This window comes from Suncus etruscus, chromosome 17, assembly GCF_024139225.1.
Source record: "Suncus etruscus isolate mSunEtr1 chromosome 17, mSunEtr1.pri.cur, whole genome shotgun sequence".
NCBI classification, from domain to species: domain Eukaryota; kingdom Metazoa; phylum Chordata; class Mammalia; order Eulipotyphla; family Soricidae; genus Suncus; species Suncus etruscus.
Genome location: NC_064864.1, coordinates 63,921,834 through 63,935,822, shown reverse-complemented (window position 1 = coordinate 63,935,822; position 13,989 = coordinate 63,921,834). Strand labels below are relative to the sequence as shown.

General features: G+C 41.6%; 1 non-coding gene across 1 annotated transcript; it reads left to right on the top strand.

The window, feature by feature from the left end:
* Positions 1 to 1,892: 1,892 nt before the first annotated feature.
* LOC125995155 (U1 spliceosomal RNA) lies at positions 1,893 to 2,056 on the top strand. The gene has a single exon (XR_007490745.1). It is a non-coding gene; the product is annotated as a U1 spliceosomal RNA (small nuclear RNA).
* The last annotated feature ends 11,933 nt before the right edge of the window (positions 2,057 to 13,989 follow it).

Sequence of the window (13,989 nt, the reverse complement as noted above, 5' to 3'; positions counted from 1 at the left end):
CTACACTTAAAAAAAAAAAAGAAACTAGTCCTGAATTTTAATGCATTCAGAAAACGTTCGCCTAGGGCCAGGCTGGGTCCAACAGGCATATGGAAGTACTTTAAAAGTGATAAATGATTTGGAATCTCTCCTGTCTACTGGTGTGCTTCTCAGGAAAGAAAATTAGAGCTAACAGGTGTTAGATAGGGAATGCTGGGGCATTTTAATAGAATTGTCAAAATGTTGGTACCAGATGTTGACATTAATACACACAACTCGGAACGTAATGCTGGGCCGCCATTTAACTGATTATTTGTTTAAATTTCAAGTCGCCTGCAGGAAATCCTTACTTTGTTCCGCACCTCTCTCGCCACTCCACCCCCCTGCTCTTTCCCCTACGATTTGCATCAAAGCGCAGCGGCTGCTCTGCTCACATATGCGTGCCTTAAATAATCCATGCCTGTCAAATTTCATTTTTTCTTTTCAGATCATACTCATCACATTCCCATCCTCAGCAGCCTTGAAGTTGTCCTCAATGTATTTGTATATGAGGAGGGGGTGGTAGTGGTAGTGTTGCTGGTGGAGGGGGGGGAGAAAAATGATTTAAATACCGCCAGTTACAGGATAATTAATCTTTGAACTACTCGGTAACTTCAAATGTCTATACCAAGTAATCTGCATGAACTTGTAATTACTATGTATTTATATGCTATTTCCATGTAATCACCAAGTCGTTACATGGTTATGTGAGCCTTGTAAATTATGGTGATAGCAGAGCAAGCTCTTGCCCATACCATGATAAAACACCCATGCGGAGCCGCTGTTACCCACCAGAGTCTGTTCATCAAAGGACCCAGAATCTGTCCTTTCTAGAAGGCTGGAGTATTTGCTTGCAATTGAGTCCCAAGTGTAAAGAAGTATGGAGGGGTTGAGAAGCTGGAGAGGTGCGCAGAGAAGCAAAGAAGCTTTTTATCTGAAAGCTAAAGTCTGTGATTGGCTTGAGGCATTGATTGCTGCTGGAGTTGAATGGCAATTGGGGAGAATAAAAATCTCCAGGCAAAAATCCACCATCGTCAGTTCTGGTTTTGCAAGGGGCCTTCTAGTGTGAGTTGGGGAAAAGGTCCAACGTGAGTTTCAAGTGCAAACCCCAAAGTGGATTTGATTTGTCGTCATTTGGAGCTCAATGAAAGCGAAGCAAAATTTTCCAGGTTTCCAAGCCAACTTGGGCCTGACTCTGCACAGGGAACCTCTCTCCAAAACAAACTGTGTGTGTGTGTGTGTGTCTGTGTGTGTGTGTGTGTGTGTTAATTTGATATCTTTAGAACCCACATTGGACCGCTTAGTCATTGAGTTTCAAACTCAGTGATGGAGTGAACATGAGACAGTTTTGATCCCCAGCATCCAAATCAGCAGACACCCATCTGGGAAGGACCCTTCTCCCTTCACTGAGTCTGAACAGCAGAAATATTTCCTCAAAGAAGAGGAGCAGCAGCAGAGGGAGGAACATCAGAACTTTGACTTTTCTGGAAACTATTAGAGGTGCTCAGAACAGAGAAGGGGGACAGGTTAATTCTATCCAAATTCCAAGCACAATGTCTCCCTATTAATGATGGAGACAGTTGATACCAGGAAAGTACCCAGAGGCTTTCCCAAAGCTTGGCTATTCAGCTAACCACACTTCCTCCCACTGTCCTGACTCCATTCGGGCCAAATGACCACATGTCTGAGCATCCTGAAGACCCTTTTCTCTGGACTATCTATAGAAGTAAGGTCCAATATTGGTGGCCACCAACCACAAGTACCTATAAAATAATGGACTGAACTGAAGATATCTATTTCTTGGTTTCACTGGGTTTTGTAGTTCCAGAGTCACACGTGGTTACTATATTGGTGGTTTTAAGAAAATAAAATCACCCCTTACCTGGCAGGGGTGATACCATGATGACAAAGGTGGTTTCCCCAGGGTGAGGCTCACTCATTGCATTACGGGTATGCTGACCTCTGCAATTTCCCCAAATCTGAGAAAATTGATTGCGTAGTTTATGGTAGTGGGGGACTGTGTTCACGTTCTCCCCTGAAAATAAAACAAAATAAAATAAAATAAAAGACATTAGTCAAGAATTTGTGGATCTTTTTCCTGACCTTGAAGCACTAATCAGAGCCACTGGTGGGCAAAAAAGGAGTATAATTCCTCACTTTAAGGCCCCTGGCCTTTGGTGAGAAGCCAGATTTAGTCTTGGACTGAGTCTGTTACCCAGAATGCAGTGGCTACCAACTGAGTTCCTCTGGATAAATGCACAGGGCCCTGAAAAAAGACCCAAGCCCTGGGTCTTCAAAGATCTTCCAAGTCTAGTAGCTGGTTTTCTGGTTCAGATGGGTATTTGCCTCAGAGAGGCCAGTCTTTGTGGACATAAGCATGGGATGACTTTTGCCTTCCAAGGAAAGACATTACAGATTCATTTGCTAGAGATTAATTCTAATTATTTGTTATCATTTACTCACTTTATAAGTTGTTATTTGATAAGTGGCTGATACTATTGAGTGGCCATCAATTGGGTAACTTTTCCAATGTCCTAACTACTTACTCAATGCCTCTTTAATCTTCACAGCAACCCTATGTATAAGATACAACCTATTGTGAATTCCAAAGAGACACAGAAGAAAAACTTTAACACCTGGAAGTCAAACAGCCTCATACTGAATAACCAGTGGGTCCGAGATGAAATCAAGGAGGAAATCAAAAGGTTCCTGGAAACAAATGACAATAAAGACACAAACTATCAGAACTTATGGAACACAGCAAAAGCAGTACTGAGAGGAAAATTTATAGCTTTGCAAGCACACATCAGGAAGGAAGAAGGAGCTTACCTGAGTAGCTTAATGACACAGCTAATAGAACTAGAAAGTGCTCAATAAAAGGACGCAAAAATAGGGAGACAGAAGGAAATAACAAAGCTGAGAGCAGAAATCAACAAAGTGGAAACCCAAAAAACAATCCAAAAGATCAATGAAAGCAGAAGTTGGTTCTTTGAAAAAATAAACAAGATTGATAAACCACTGGCAAAACTAACAAAGAAAGAGAGAGAGAGAAACTTGATAACTCATATTAGGAACGAAAAAGGAGAGATAACTACTGATATGGCAGAGATTCAAAGGGTGATCAGAAACTACTTTGAGAAACTCTACGCCACTAAAAATGAGAACCTGGAAGAAATGGATAAATTCTTGGACTCTTATAATCTTCCATGGTTGAAGGAAGAGGATGTAGCATATCTAAACAACCCCATCAATATTGATGAAATTAAAACAGTAATCAAATGTCTGCCCAAAAGCAAAAGCCCAGGCCCAGATGGATTCACTAATGAATTCTTTCAAACTTTCCAAGAGAAACTACTACCAATCCTCGCAAGACTCTTTCATGAAATTGAACAAACAGAAACACTTCCAAATAGCTTTTATGAAGCCAACATCACCTTGATACCTAAACCAGACAGAGATGCTACCAAAAAAGAAAATTACAGACCAATATCTCTGATGAATACAGAGGCAAAGATCCTCAAAAAAAATCTTGGCAAATAGGATCCAGTGCCTCATTAAGAAGATCATCCACTATGATCAAGTAGGTTTCATCCCAGGAATACAAGGATGGTTTAACATCTGTAAATCTATCAACATAATATACAACATCAACAAAAAGAAAAATAAAAACCACATGATCATATCAATAGATGCAGAGAAAGCATTTGATAAGGTCCAACACCCATTCTTGATCAAAACTATCAGCAAGATGGGAATGGAAGGAACCTTTCTCAATATTGTTAAGGCCATCTACCACAAGCCAGTGGCAAATATTATCCTCAATGGAGAAAAACTAAAAGCCTTCCCTCTAAATTCTGGCACAAGACAAGGCTGTCCTCTCTCACCACTCCTATTCAACATAGCACTGGAAGTACTCGCTATAGCAATTAGGCAAGAAAAAGATATCAAGGGAATCCAGATAGGAAAGGAAGAAGTCAAGCTCTCACTGTTTGCAGATGACATGATACTCTACTTAGAAAACCCTAAAGACTCTACCAAAAAGCTTCTAGAAACAATAAACTCATATAGCAAGGTGGCAGGCTACAAAATTAACACACAGAAATCAATGGCCTTTCTATACACCAATAGTAATAAGGAAGAAATGGACATTAAGAAAACAACCCCATTCACAATAGTGCCACACAAACTCAAATATCTTGGAATCAACTTGACTAAAAATGTGAAGGACCTATACAAAGAAAACTATAAAATTCTGCTCCAAGAAATAAGAGAGGACACGCGGAAATGGAAACACATACCCTGCTCATGGATTGGCAGGATTAACATCATCAAAATGGCAATACTCCCCAAGGCATTATACAGATTTAATGTGATCCCTCTAAAGATACCTATGACATTCTTCAAAGAAGTGGATCAGGCACTTTTGAAATTTGTTTGAAACAATAAACACCCTAGACTAGCTAAAGAAATCATTGGGAAAAAGAATATGGGAGGAATTACTTTCCCCAACTTTAAACTTTACTACAAAGCAATAGTTATCAAAACAGTATGGTATTGGAATAAGGACAGGACCTCAGATCACTGGAATAGGCTTGAATACTCAGAGAATGCTCCCCAGACATACAATCACCTAATTTTTGATAAAGGAGCAAGAAATCCTAAATGGAGCAAAGAAAGCCTCTTCAACAAGTGGTGTTGACACAACAGGCTAGCCACTTGCAAAAAATTGAACTTAGACCCCCAGCTAACATCATGTATAAAGGTAAAATCCAAATGGATTAAAGACCTCGATATCAGACCCAAAACCATAAGATATATAGAACAACACATAGGCAAAACACTCCAGGACATTGAGACTACAGGCATATTCAAGGAGGAAACTGCCCTCTCCAAGCAAGTGAAAGCAGAGATTAACAGGTGGTAATATATTAAGCTGAGAAGCTTCTGCACCTCAAAAGAAATAGCGCCCAGAATACAAGAGCCACCCACTGAGTTGGAGAAACTATTCACCCAATACACATCAGATAAGGGGCTAATCTCCAAAATATACAAGGCACTGACAGAAATTTACAAGAAAAAAACATCTAATCCCATCAAAAAATGGGGAGAAGAAATGAACAGACACTTTGACAAAGAAGAAATACAAATGGCCAAAAGACACATGAAAAAATGCTCCACATCACTAATCATCAGGGAGATGCAAATCAAAACAACTATGAGGTACCACCTCACACCCCAGAGAATGGCACACATCACAAAGAATGAGAATAAACAGTGTTGGCGGGGATGTGAAGAGAAAGGAACTCTTATCCACTGCTGGTGTGAATGCCGTCTAGTTCAACCTTTATGGAAAGCGATATGGAGATTCCTCCATCCAGCTATTCCACTCCCAGGAATATACCCTAGGAACACAAAAATACAATACAAAAACCCCTTCCTTACACCTATACTCATTGCAGCACTATTTACCATATCAAGACTCGAAACAACCAAGATGCCCTTCAATAGACGAATGGCTAAAGAAACGGTGGTACATATACACAATGGAATATTATGCAGCTGTCAGGAGAGATGAAGTCATGAAATTTTCCTATACATGGATGTACACGGAATCTATTATGCTGAGTGAAATAAGTCAGAGAGAGAGAGAAAAACACAGAATGGTCTCACTCATCTATGGGTTTTAGGATAAATGAAAGACATTCTTGCAATAATAATTTTCAGACACAAAAGAGAAAAGAGCTGGAAGTTACAGCTCACCTCAAGAAGCTCACCACAAAGAGTGATGAGTTTAGTTAGGGAAATAACTACATTTTGAACTGTCCTAATAATGAGAATATATGAGGGAAATGGAAAGCCTGTCTAGAGTACAGGCGGGGGTCAGTTGGGAAGTAGGGAGATTTGGGACATTAGTGATGGAAATGTTGCACTGGTGATGGGTGGTGTTCTTTACATGACTGAAACCCAAACACAATGATGTATGTAATCAAGGTGTTTAAATAAAATATATTAAAAAAATAAGATACAACCTATGGTCCTATTTTACAGATGGTAAAACTAAGTTAGAGTCTCTCTCTCTCTCTCTCTCTCACACACACACACACACACACACACACACACACACACATACACACACACGCTATACAGCTAATAAGAAGGGGGTGAGGATATAAACTTAACTCCTTCACTTTTACTCACAGACCTATTTCTCGCCTTTAAAGATCTATATTCACTTCCAAAGAACAGCCAGCGAACGTTCCAGATCCTCTGCACTACTCTGTGGCAATGCCTAGTTACCTGGTCCATTTTTCTCCTCCAACTGGAACTGGTCAATCTGTTGGTTCGGGATGTAAAATGGCTCCATGCTCTTTCTGCCTCTCCCAGTGCTGTAATCACTTTTCAATGGGACTTTTAGCATTTCCCTACAAAGCTGGAACATCACTTTGCAGAGTAAATTTCTGAGTTTAGTTTTGGCCTCTGGGCCTACATTACCCAGTAATATGAGACAGAAGCAAACTTGGATGGGTTCTTCAGAGTAGGTCTCCATACTTTTCTCTTAAAACCCTGGGCCTCCACAATGAATGGGCCCACATTAGATGTGTGAGGGATAAGAGACAAATGCCCTGATTGTCCCACCATCAAGCTACAACCAGCAGAAGCCACCTCGCTGCCACCACCATGTCAGGAAAGTGGCCAGGATCTGACTTAGGGCCTCACAGAAGTAACTGACCCAGAAAGTTGCATGCAGGGGTGTGGGGGCAAGCTTAGGTGTCTAGGTCTGTGTGTTCACTGCAGACACACTCCCGTCCACAGCCTTGACTCCAGAGTCTGGTTATCTTTAAAGGCAATAAAAGTCTGGGAGATACTCCAAAGACTCTAGTGAGACTCACTCAAGTCACCCCCATCACTGACTAAAAGCAAACCTCTCTGCTCAGGGACAAGTGGCCAATGAGAAGCACCTTTTTTTCTTTTTCTAATGAAATAAATTATTTAATTACATCACCATGAGACACACAATCACAAAGTTGTTCATGACTGAGTTTCGGTCATACAATATTCAACACCCATTACTTCGCCAGGGTACATTTCCTGTCACCAATGCTCAGTTTTCTTCCTGCCCTCTCCCCCTGCCTACCTCTATAGCAAACATTTTCCTCTCACTTTCCTTTTTTAGACACCATGGTTTCTAATATTGTTACTGAGCATGTATCATGTTTATCACTTTACCCCCCCCTTTCAGCACCCAGCTCTTGTCCAGAGTGATCATTTCCAACTTTCATTGCATAGTGCTCCCTTCTCTGCCTTAGCTCACTCCTGACTATTTGTGGCAAGATCAGTATTTTTCTTAAAAACTCTTGCTTCGTGGCTCTTGAAAGTGAGATTCTATAGAACTTTGCATTCTTATTTACATCCAATCACAGGTCCTCCCACATCTACTGAGATTCTTTATTTGATTCTTCTCTCTTTCCGTAGCTAGATATTCAGAGGAGCATAATCATCCTTCTCCAAAGCAGTAGCAGCTTCTGAGACCTACCCCACACATTTGCATATTTTGTTTGTTCCATGGAGTCCAGGCTTCCTGACCTGATGTAAATTCATCTGGAAATTTTCTAAGAACTCAGGTCTGCAAGAGTATAACCTAGGATCCCAGAACACCATGCAATGTTGAAGCTGGGTTTTGGCCAAGTGGGTCATGTGAGCTATCTACCCACCTCAGCGAACCCTCAGAGAATGGCCTCTGGTGCTTGCTGAGGCACCATCTCTACAGAGATAACAACCTGAGATTCTTGACCATTTCTTGCTCCGCAGTCATTCAGAGCAATTCATTGGGTCTGTCTAACTCACCTACTAGACATGAGTCAGACTTAAAAGGAAAGAAAAGGGATGGAGGGAGTCCTCCACTTGCAAAGAGCTTATTGTGGACAAGAATGAAAACCTCTGAAGGAAATGGATGTCCTATGGAGCAGAAGAAAAGAAATTGCAACTCTGGACATTCAGTATTTGCCAAGTATTGACAAACTCTCCCAGTTTGCTTACTCCTCAGCCCTCACACCTATTATGGAGGCATCACAACTCACCCACTTGGTCAAATGAGCAAACCAAGTCATGAAGAGGTGAAAAGTACATAGTATATTTCTCGGAATAGGCATGAAAAAGAGAAGAAAGCTGAGTAATAGGCTGGTTCTTAGGAACGAGGCTCCAGTTCAAGAGTATAAATCGTGAAAATACCAGCACACATGTTCTAAGATATTCTTGTGATTGTTTAAATGTGAAGTGTCATGAAAATAATCAAATGATGATCTGCTAATAAACCCATTAAATATAAATAGAGACTAAGTCGTTGCTAAAATAGCTTTAAAAAACTTGATTAAGTTCTACAATTTACAATACTGTTAATGACAGTTTCCCAAGCACATAATTCCAGCACCCATCCATCACCAGTGTACCCATCTCCCTCCCAGAGGTACCCCAAGGCCTTCCTTGCCCACCCCCCAACTCAATTATGTGGATGGGTTCTCCCTTTGTGTTGCCTTAAACCCTTCATTACTGCCATGCTTTGTATCTTTAAGTCCCACATATGAGAGATCATTCTGTAGTGACCACTTTCTTTCTTTCCTTCTTCCTTTCCTCCTTTCTTCCTTTCCTCCTTTCCTCCTTTCCTTCCTTTCTTCCTTTCCTCCTTTCCTTCCTTTCTTCCTTTCCTTCCTTCCTTCCTTCTTTCTTTCTTTCTTTCTTTCACTCTCTTTCTTTCTTTCTTTCTTCCTTTCTTTCTTCTCTTTCTTTCTTCCTTTCTTTCTTTCTTTCTTTCTTTCTTCCTTTCTTTCTTTCTTTCTTTCTTTCTTTATTTCTTTCTTTGTTTCTTTCTTTCTTTCTTTCTTTCTTTCTTTCTTTCTTTCTTTCTTTCTTTCTTTCTTTCTTTCTTTCTTTCTTTCTTTCTTTCTTTCTTTCTCTCCTCATTCATCCTTTCTTTTCTTCTTTCTTTCTTTCACTTTACTTAGTATGAAATTCTTTAATTCCATCATGTCACCACAAATTGCATGAATTTGTTTCTTACACCACATTCCTGACCCTGGAAACCTGAAAAAGTCAAGTTTCTATAGCAAAGAGAGCTGGTTCTCAGCTGGGTCCAATGCCTTTTCTGAAAGGGGATGCAGAGTGTAATAAAGTCTAAGCTACCCTGAGTCAGAGGCCATGCCTGGGAGTCAGGGCCCCTGACCTTGCTCTGGTCTTGTTCCTTGTTGCTGAGCAATTGTCTTTGTGATTGCTCCTCCATCCTCATGAGTCCCCATTCCTCTGCTCATTACGAAACAGGATGAAAGGTGACAGGACACTTGCACTTGTTCTAAGACTCCACTAGCTCAAGTTGGAAGTGAGGTGTGTAAACTGTCAAAAGCTGATGGTCTTTCCAAGTCAGGCCTTTCTAAGTGGGCTCCATTGACTGAGATCCGCATCAGTGAGCACTTGGGCCTAACCTCATATCAGAATCTCTGAAATCAGGTCAGAAACCACTTCTGGTGACCCTCCAACTGCCAGCATGTAGACCTTAGCCCCTTGTAGGGCTGATGCCTGGGGAGAAGCCAGGCAATGGCAGTGCTCCCTGGATAATGAGTTACAGGGTCCCTTAATTTTTCACAAGCATCTTGGGATGAAGGGTAAATGGAATGACCATGACACCTGACTCCCAAAAGCCAAGTCATCCTTCTTACAGATGGTACTGACTCATCCTCATGGTGACCAAGCAATTTATTGGTAGGTGAGTTCTCTACATGAACAGATATGTGGGCAACAAGAAGACAACTTGAGAGAGGGTCTCAGAGAGACTCTCACAAGAAAGTCTCAGGTCCAGAGTTGTGAGGATCATTTTCTTGTCAACAGTTTATCCCACTCTTTCTAAATGACAGTTACTCACTGGTCATTTCACTGTCCTGGAGTGGAGATGGTCTCAGAATTCTTCACACAAAATTCATGCTGCTCTCATGCCTGACCTGTTCTAACTCTCCCCCCCCCCTTTCACCCTATAAAGGTACAAACTCAGGCCCAGATCATAAGTAACTCCAAGGCATATGGGGTATTTTTAGAGCTCAGAGGACCTCACAAACTAAGTTCTCAGTGTTCCAGACACCTCCACAGCTCCACAGGGTGAGATCACTTGTGTTCTGGGCCTGTAGAGGAGAAGGAAGAGATGACGAGTATATGACTTCTAGTGAAACCTTCTGAATGAAGGCTGTGCCCTCCACAGGAACTTGACCAGACAGAGATCACCCATTTGACAGATGAACAGACAGAGTTGCAGGGTCAAACTGGTTTGCAATGGTGATGAGACCACTTTGTCTTTGTGTATTTGATCCAAGGGGGAAAATGTTTTTCAGACTTCAGGGCTCGCCCCTGGTACTGGCCTGACATTCTTAGTTCTGTGAGGACTTCCTCCTTTGGTTGCAGAGAACAATCGCATCTTTGGGAGTTCTATCTTTGGAGATAAATTTAAGTCCTTATAAATGTGGTGAGAAGTTGGTAGTGAGCCAAGGATCAAAACCTATTTTGATTCCATCTACATACAGATTCTTTGATTATTTGCTCAACATTTTACCTTAGAATAACTTGCTTTTGTGTTGTTATATTTGTTTGTTTGTTTGTTTTTGTGCCATACCCTGGTGGTGCTCAGGGATTACTTCTAGCTTTGTGTTAAAAAAATTACTCCTGGCAAGCTTAAGGGACCTGCTGAGGATCAAATCTGGAAATTCCTGCATGCAAGGCAAATACCCTACTTGCTGAGCTATCACTCTGGCCCAGAATGGGCTTGCTTTTAAAAAATTTTTTTTCATAATTTTTCATTTGGGGGCCATATATTATGTGGTTCTTGGGATTTATTCCTGGCTCTATGCTCAGGGACTAATCCTGCTAGTGCTTGGGAAACCAGCTGAGGTGCTAAGGATCAAAACCAAGTCAGCTGCCTGTAAAACAAGCACTTTGACCACTGTACCATTTCTCCAGTTTGTTTAGTTTAAGGTTCATACACTTACTTTCAAAAAAATCATCATTTTCTATTTGGCAAAAGAAAATCAGTTTCCCTCCCCCAAACATACTGAAATGGAACCAGAACTCACAAAGTAGAACAAGACTCTCCATGACATTACTGGATCAACACACATGCCACCTGCAGATAGTACAGTTCCAGCACATGAGCCTGGAACAGAAAAGAGGAAAAGGAATGTCCATGTTTGTGCGAACTGCAAAGATGAAATTTAAAGCAATTCTAGGAAGATTCGGGAACAACACTGAAGACCACTTTTGTCCCAGGCCTTCAGTTTTTTCAGCCCCCAAATGAGCCTAAGCATGATCAGTTTTGCTTCCCAGAATGTTCTGAAGGATGAATAATTGTAATCGTGACTCCTCATGGGCTTTTAAGCCCTGACATGGGGCTCAGAATTGCTTAAGAACTGCACTCAGTTCTGCTTTTGACATGAGGCTACCAGTCTAGGGCAGAGCAAGGGCACAATGAGAGCATGATGACAGGGGCTGATCAAGGAAATATGGGGACATGTGTCATAACAACATGCAAACAGTTAAAAACTAAAAATGCAAAGAAGAGTGAGCCATTGAGGCTGGGAGAGCCAAAGAATGAGCATGCCAAAAGAGGGCAGTTTTCCTGTTTCATTTCAGATTTAACACTGAACTTCCTGGAAGCAAAAGGAAAAAAAGGTAGGAAGGAGAAAAGCAAACAAATGGATTAGCTTCTCAAAGGGGTACAGATGTCTTCCTGCTTCTAAAATAAGGAATTTTCTTGCACAGAATTTAAGATGGGAATAGGAATCCGTGTAAGAACAGACTTCCTCCAGGCTGGACACCCTGCCCAGCCACTCCTGCTGATGTCAATCAGGATGACCTGTTTGTTTTCCAGTCATATTTTCTCTGACTTTTGAAAAATACTAAGCTGAGAACTGGAACCAGCAGTAAGCACAGATTGGGAGGAGTCCCATGAATATGACTCTAACCTAATCTTCCCCATCTGGTGAGAAAGCCCCTAAAAATCATATTTGAAGAATCATTATCACATCAAAATATCAAGGAATACTCAATGGGAAAAACTCAGTGCAGTATAGACAGAGCAGAATCTCACCACTATGAAGGGAGTCAGTCAATGTGGGAGAGTGACTGCAGAGTCCTTGAATACACTTGAGGAGTCAAATGGTCTAGGTTCAGAGCTTCTTCCTTCCACTCTCCGGTGACCTCAGGAAGGCAGAAACCTCTCTGTATCTGTTTTCTCATCTGTAAAATAGAGGTACAAACTGTTCCAACCAATTAGGTAGTTTTTGAGAAGTTAACATATCAGCATACAAAAAAGAGGAATAATAGGGCCTTGCTCACTGAGCTGCCAGTAAGCCAGGATAAATGTGTGGTTGTGAGGGGGGGGCGGGGACTGTGTGTGTACATGAGTGAGTGTAAATATGCAAGTTTGTGTGCATGTGAGTCTAGGCATCCTGTGAGTGTGCAAAAGTGTGTGTATGGTGTGAGTGTGCATTGAGTGTGGAAGTGTGGGCGACTATGAGGGTGTTTTCACAAGGATGAGTGTGACTATGAGAGCGCACCAGTATGTGCACAGATGTATATTCACACATGCGACTGTGTGTGCACATGAGCATGAGTATCTGCATACAGACCTGTGTGTGTACAGACACGTGCATGGAAGTAAGAAGGCAGCAGAGCAAAGTTCAGGGGGGAAAAAGGAACATCCAAAATGCCAAGTGGCCTTTGACTGTGACTTCATTCTTATTCTTGCTGCTTTACTTTTAAAACAATTTTTTTTTCATTTCATTTTTCCATAGGGTGGCGAGGGAGAAGACTTTCGGTTGGATTTTCATTATCTACAATACCAGCATCACAGAATTTGCCTCCCACCTTGGTCCTTCCCATGGACTTCACAGGACCACTGCATAGTTTAAGGCAGGACCTGACAGAAGTTCATAGGCACCTGGTTGGGGAGGTCCATCTCAGCACATGGTAGATCACAGGGCACAGTCTTTAGGGATGGCTCCTGGGCTGTGTGTCCCTCAAACTGACCCATAGTGGGATCTTTCAGAGGGGTCCTCTCAGAGACCTTGCATAAAAAGACTCCTGAACAGGAAAAACACTTTCTCCTTCATTCAACAAATTGCTCCATTGCTCCTTGGGCTTCTGAGCTGGTGCTTGATCATTCTGCAGTGAAAAGAATGTCCCCTGGCACCCCACACATGCCCCTCTCCACCACAATCTGGCCTCTGACTGTTTCCCATTAAAGGCACTTTCTTTTTAGCCACTCGGGGTCTCCCTCATGGGACAGACACTGAGCCTCCACCTTGGGGAGGGGGTGGGTTGTAATAACTAGAGGCAGCCCCTTCCCCACTCTACCAAGCTACTTCATCTCCAGAACTGATAATATTTCAAAATAAAAATTAAATTAATTTAAAAATAAAAATTAAAAAAAACTTCAATGTTGTGAGGTCTCTTTGCATTTTTATCTTCACTTGATTTCCTTTAGAGCAAATTTGGCCTGGAAAGCGGGGTCCCACCGTATATTTATGGGAGTTTAATAACTTCTTCCATTAATAACATAGACAAACTAATTTACCCAAACGTGTCTGTTTTAAACTCTGGGAACAAAGGGTGGGAGGATGAAAATCAATCTTGCCTTTGTACTTAAGCCACTGACCCGTTCAAGCTTTGAAGATCATTTCTTTAAGAAATTGTGAGGAGTTATTTAACTACAAACAGCAGCTACCTTCCCATTCCAGCTGCGTAATCAAGCATAATAAATTAGAGTGGAAAAAAATAGTTGACTCCATTTCTCTCTCCCCTCTTGTATCACCAAAAATCCTCACCAGCTCTGACAAATTGGCTTGGTTGGCAGACACCAGGCCATGAGCCCTCGCATGGGAGTGGGTTAAGCCAAGCCCAGGTTCTTCAGAGACATTCCAGGTTGGAGGCTCTTGGGGG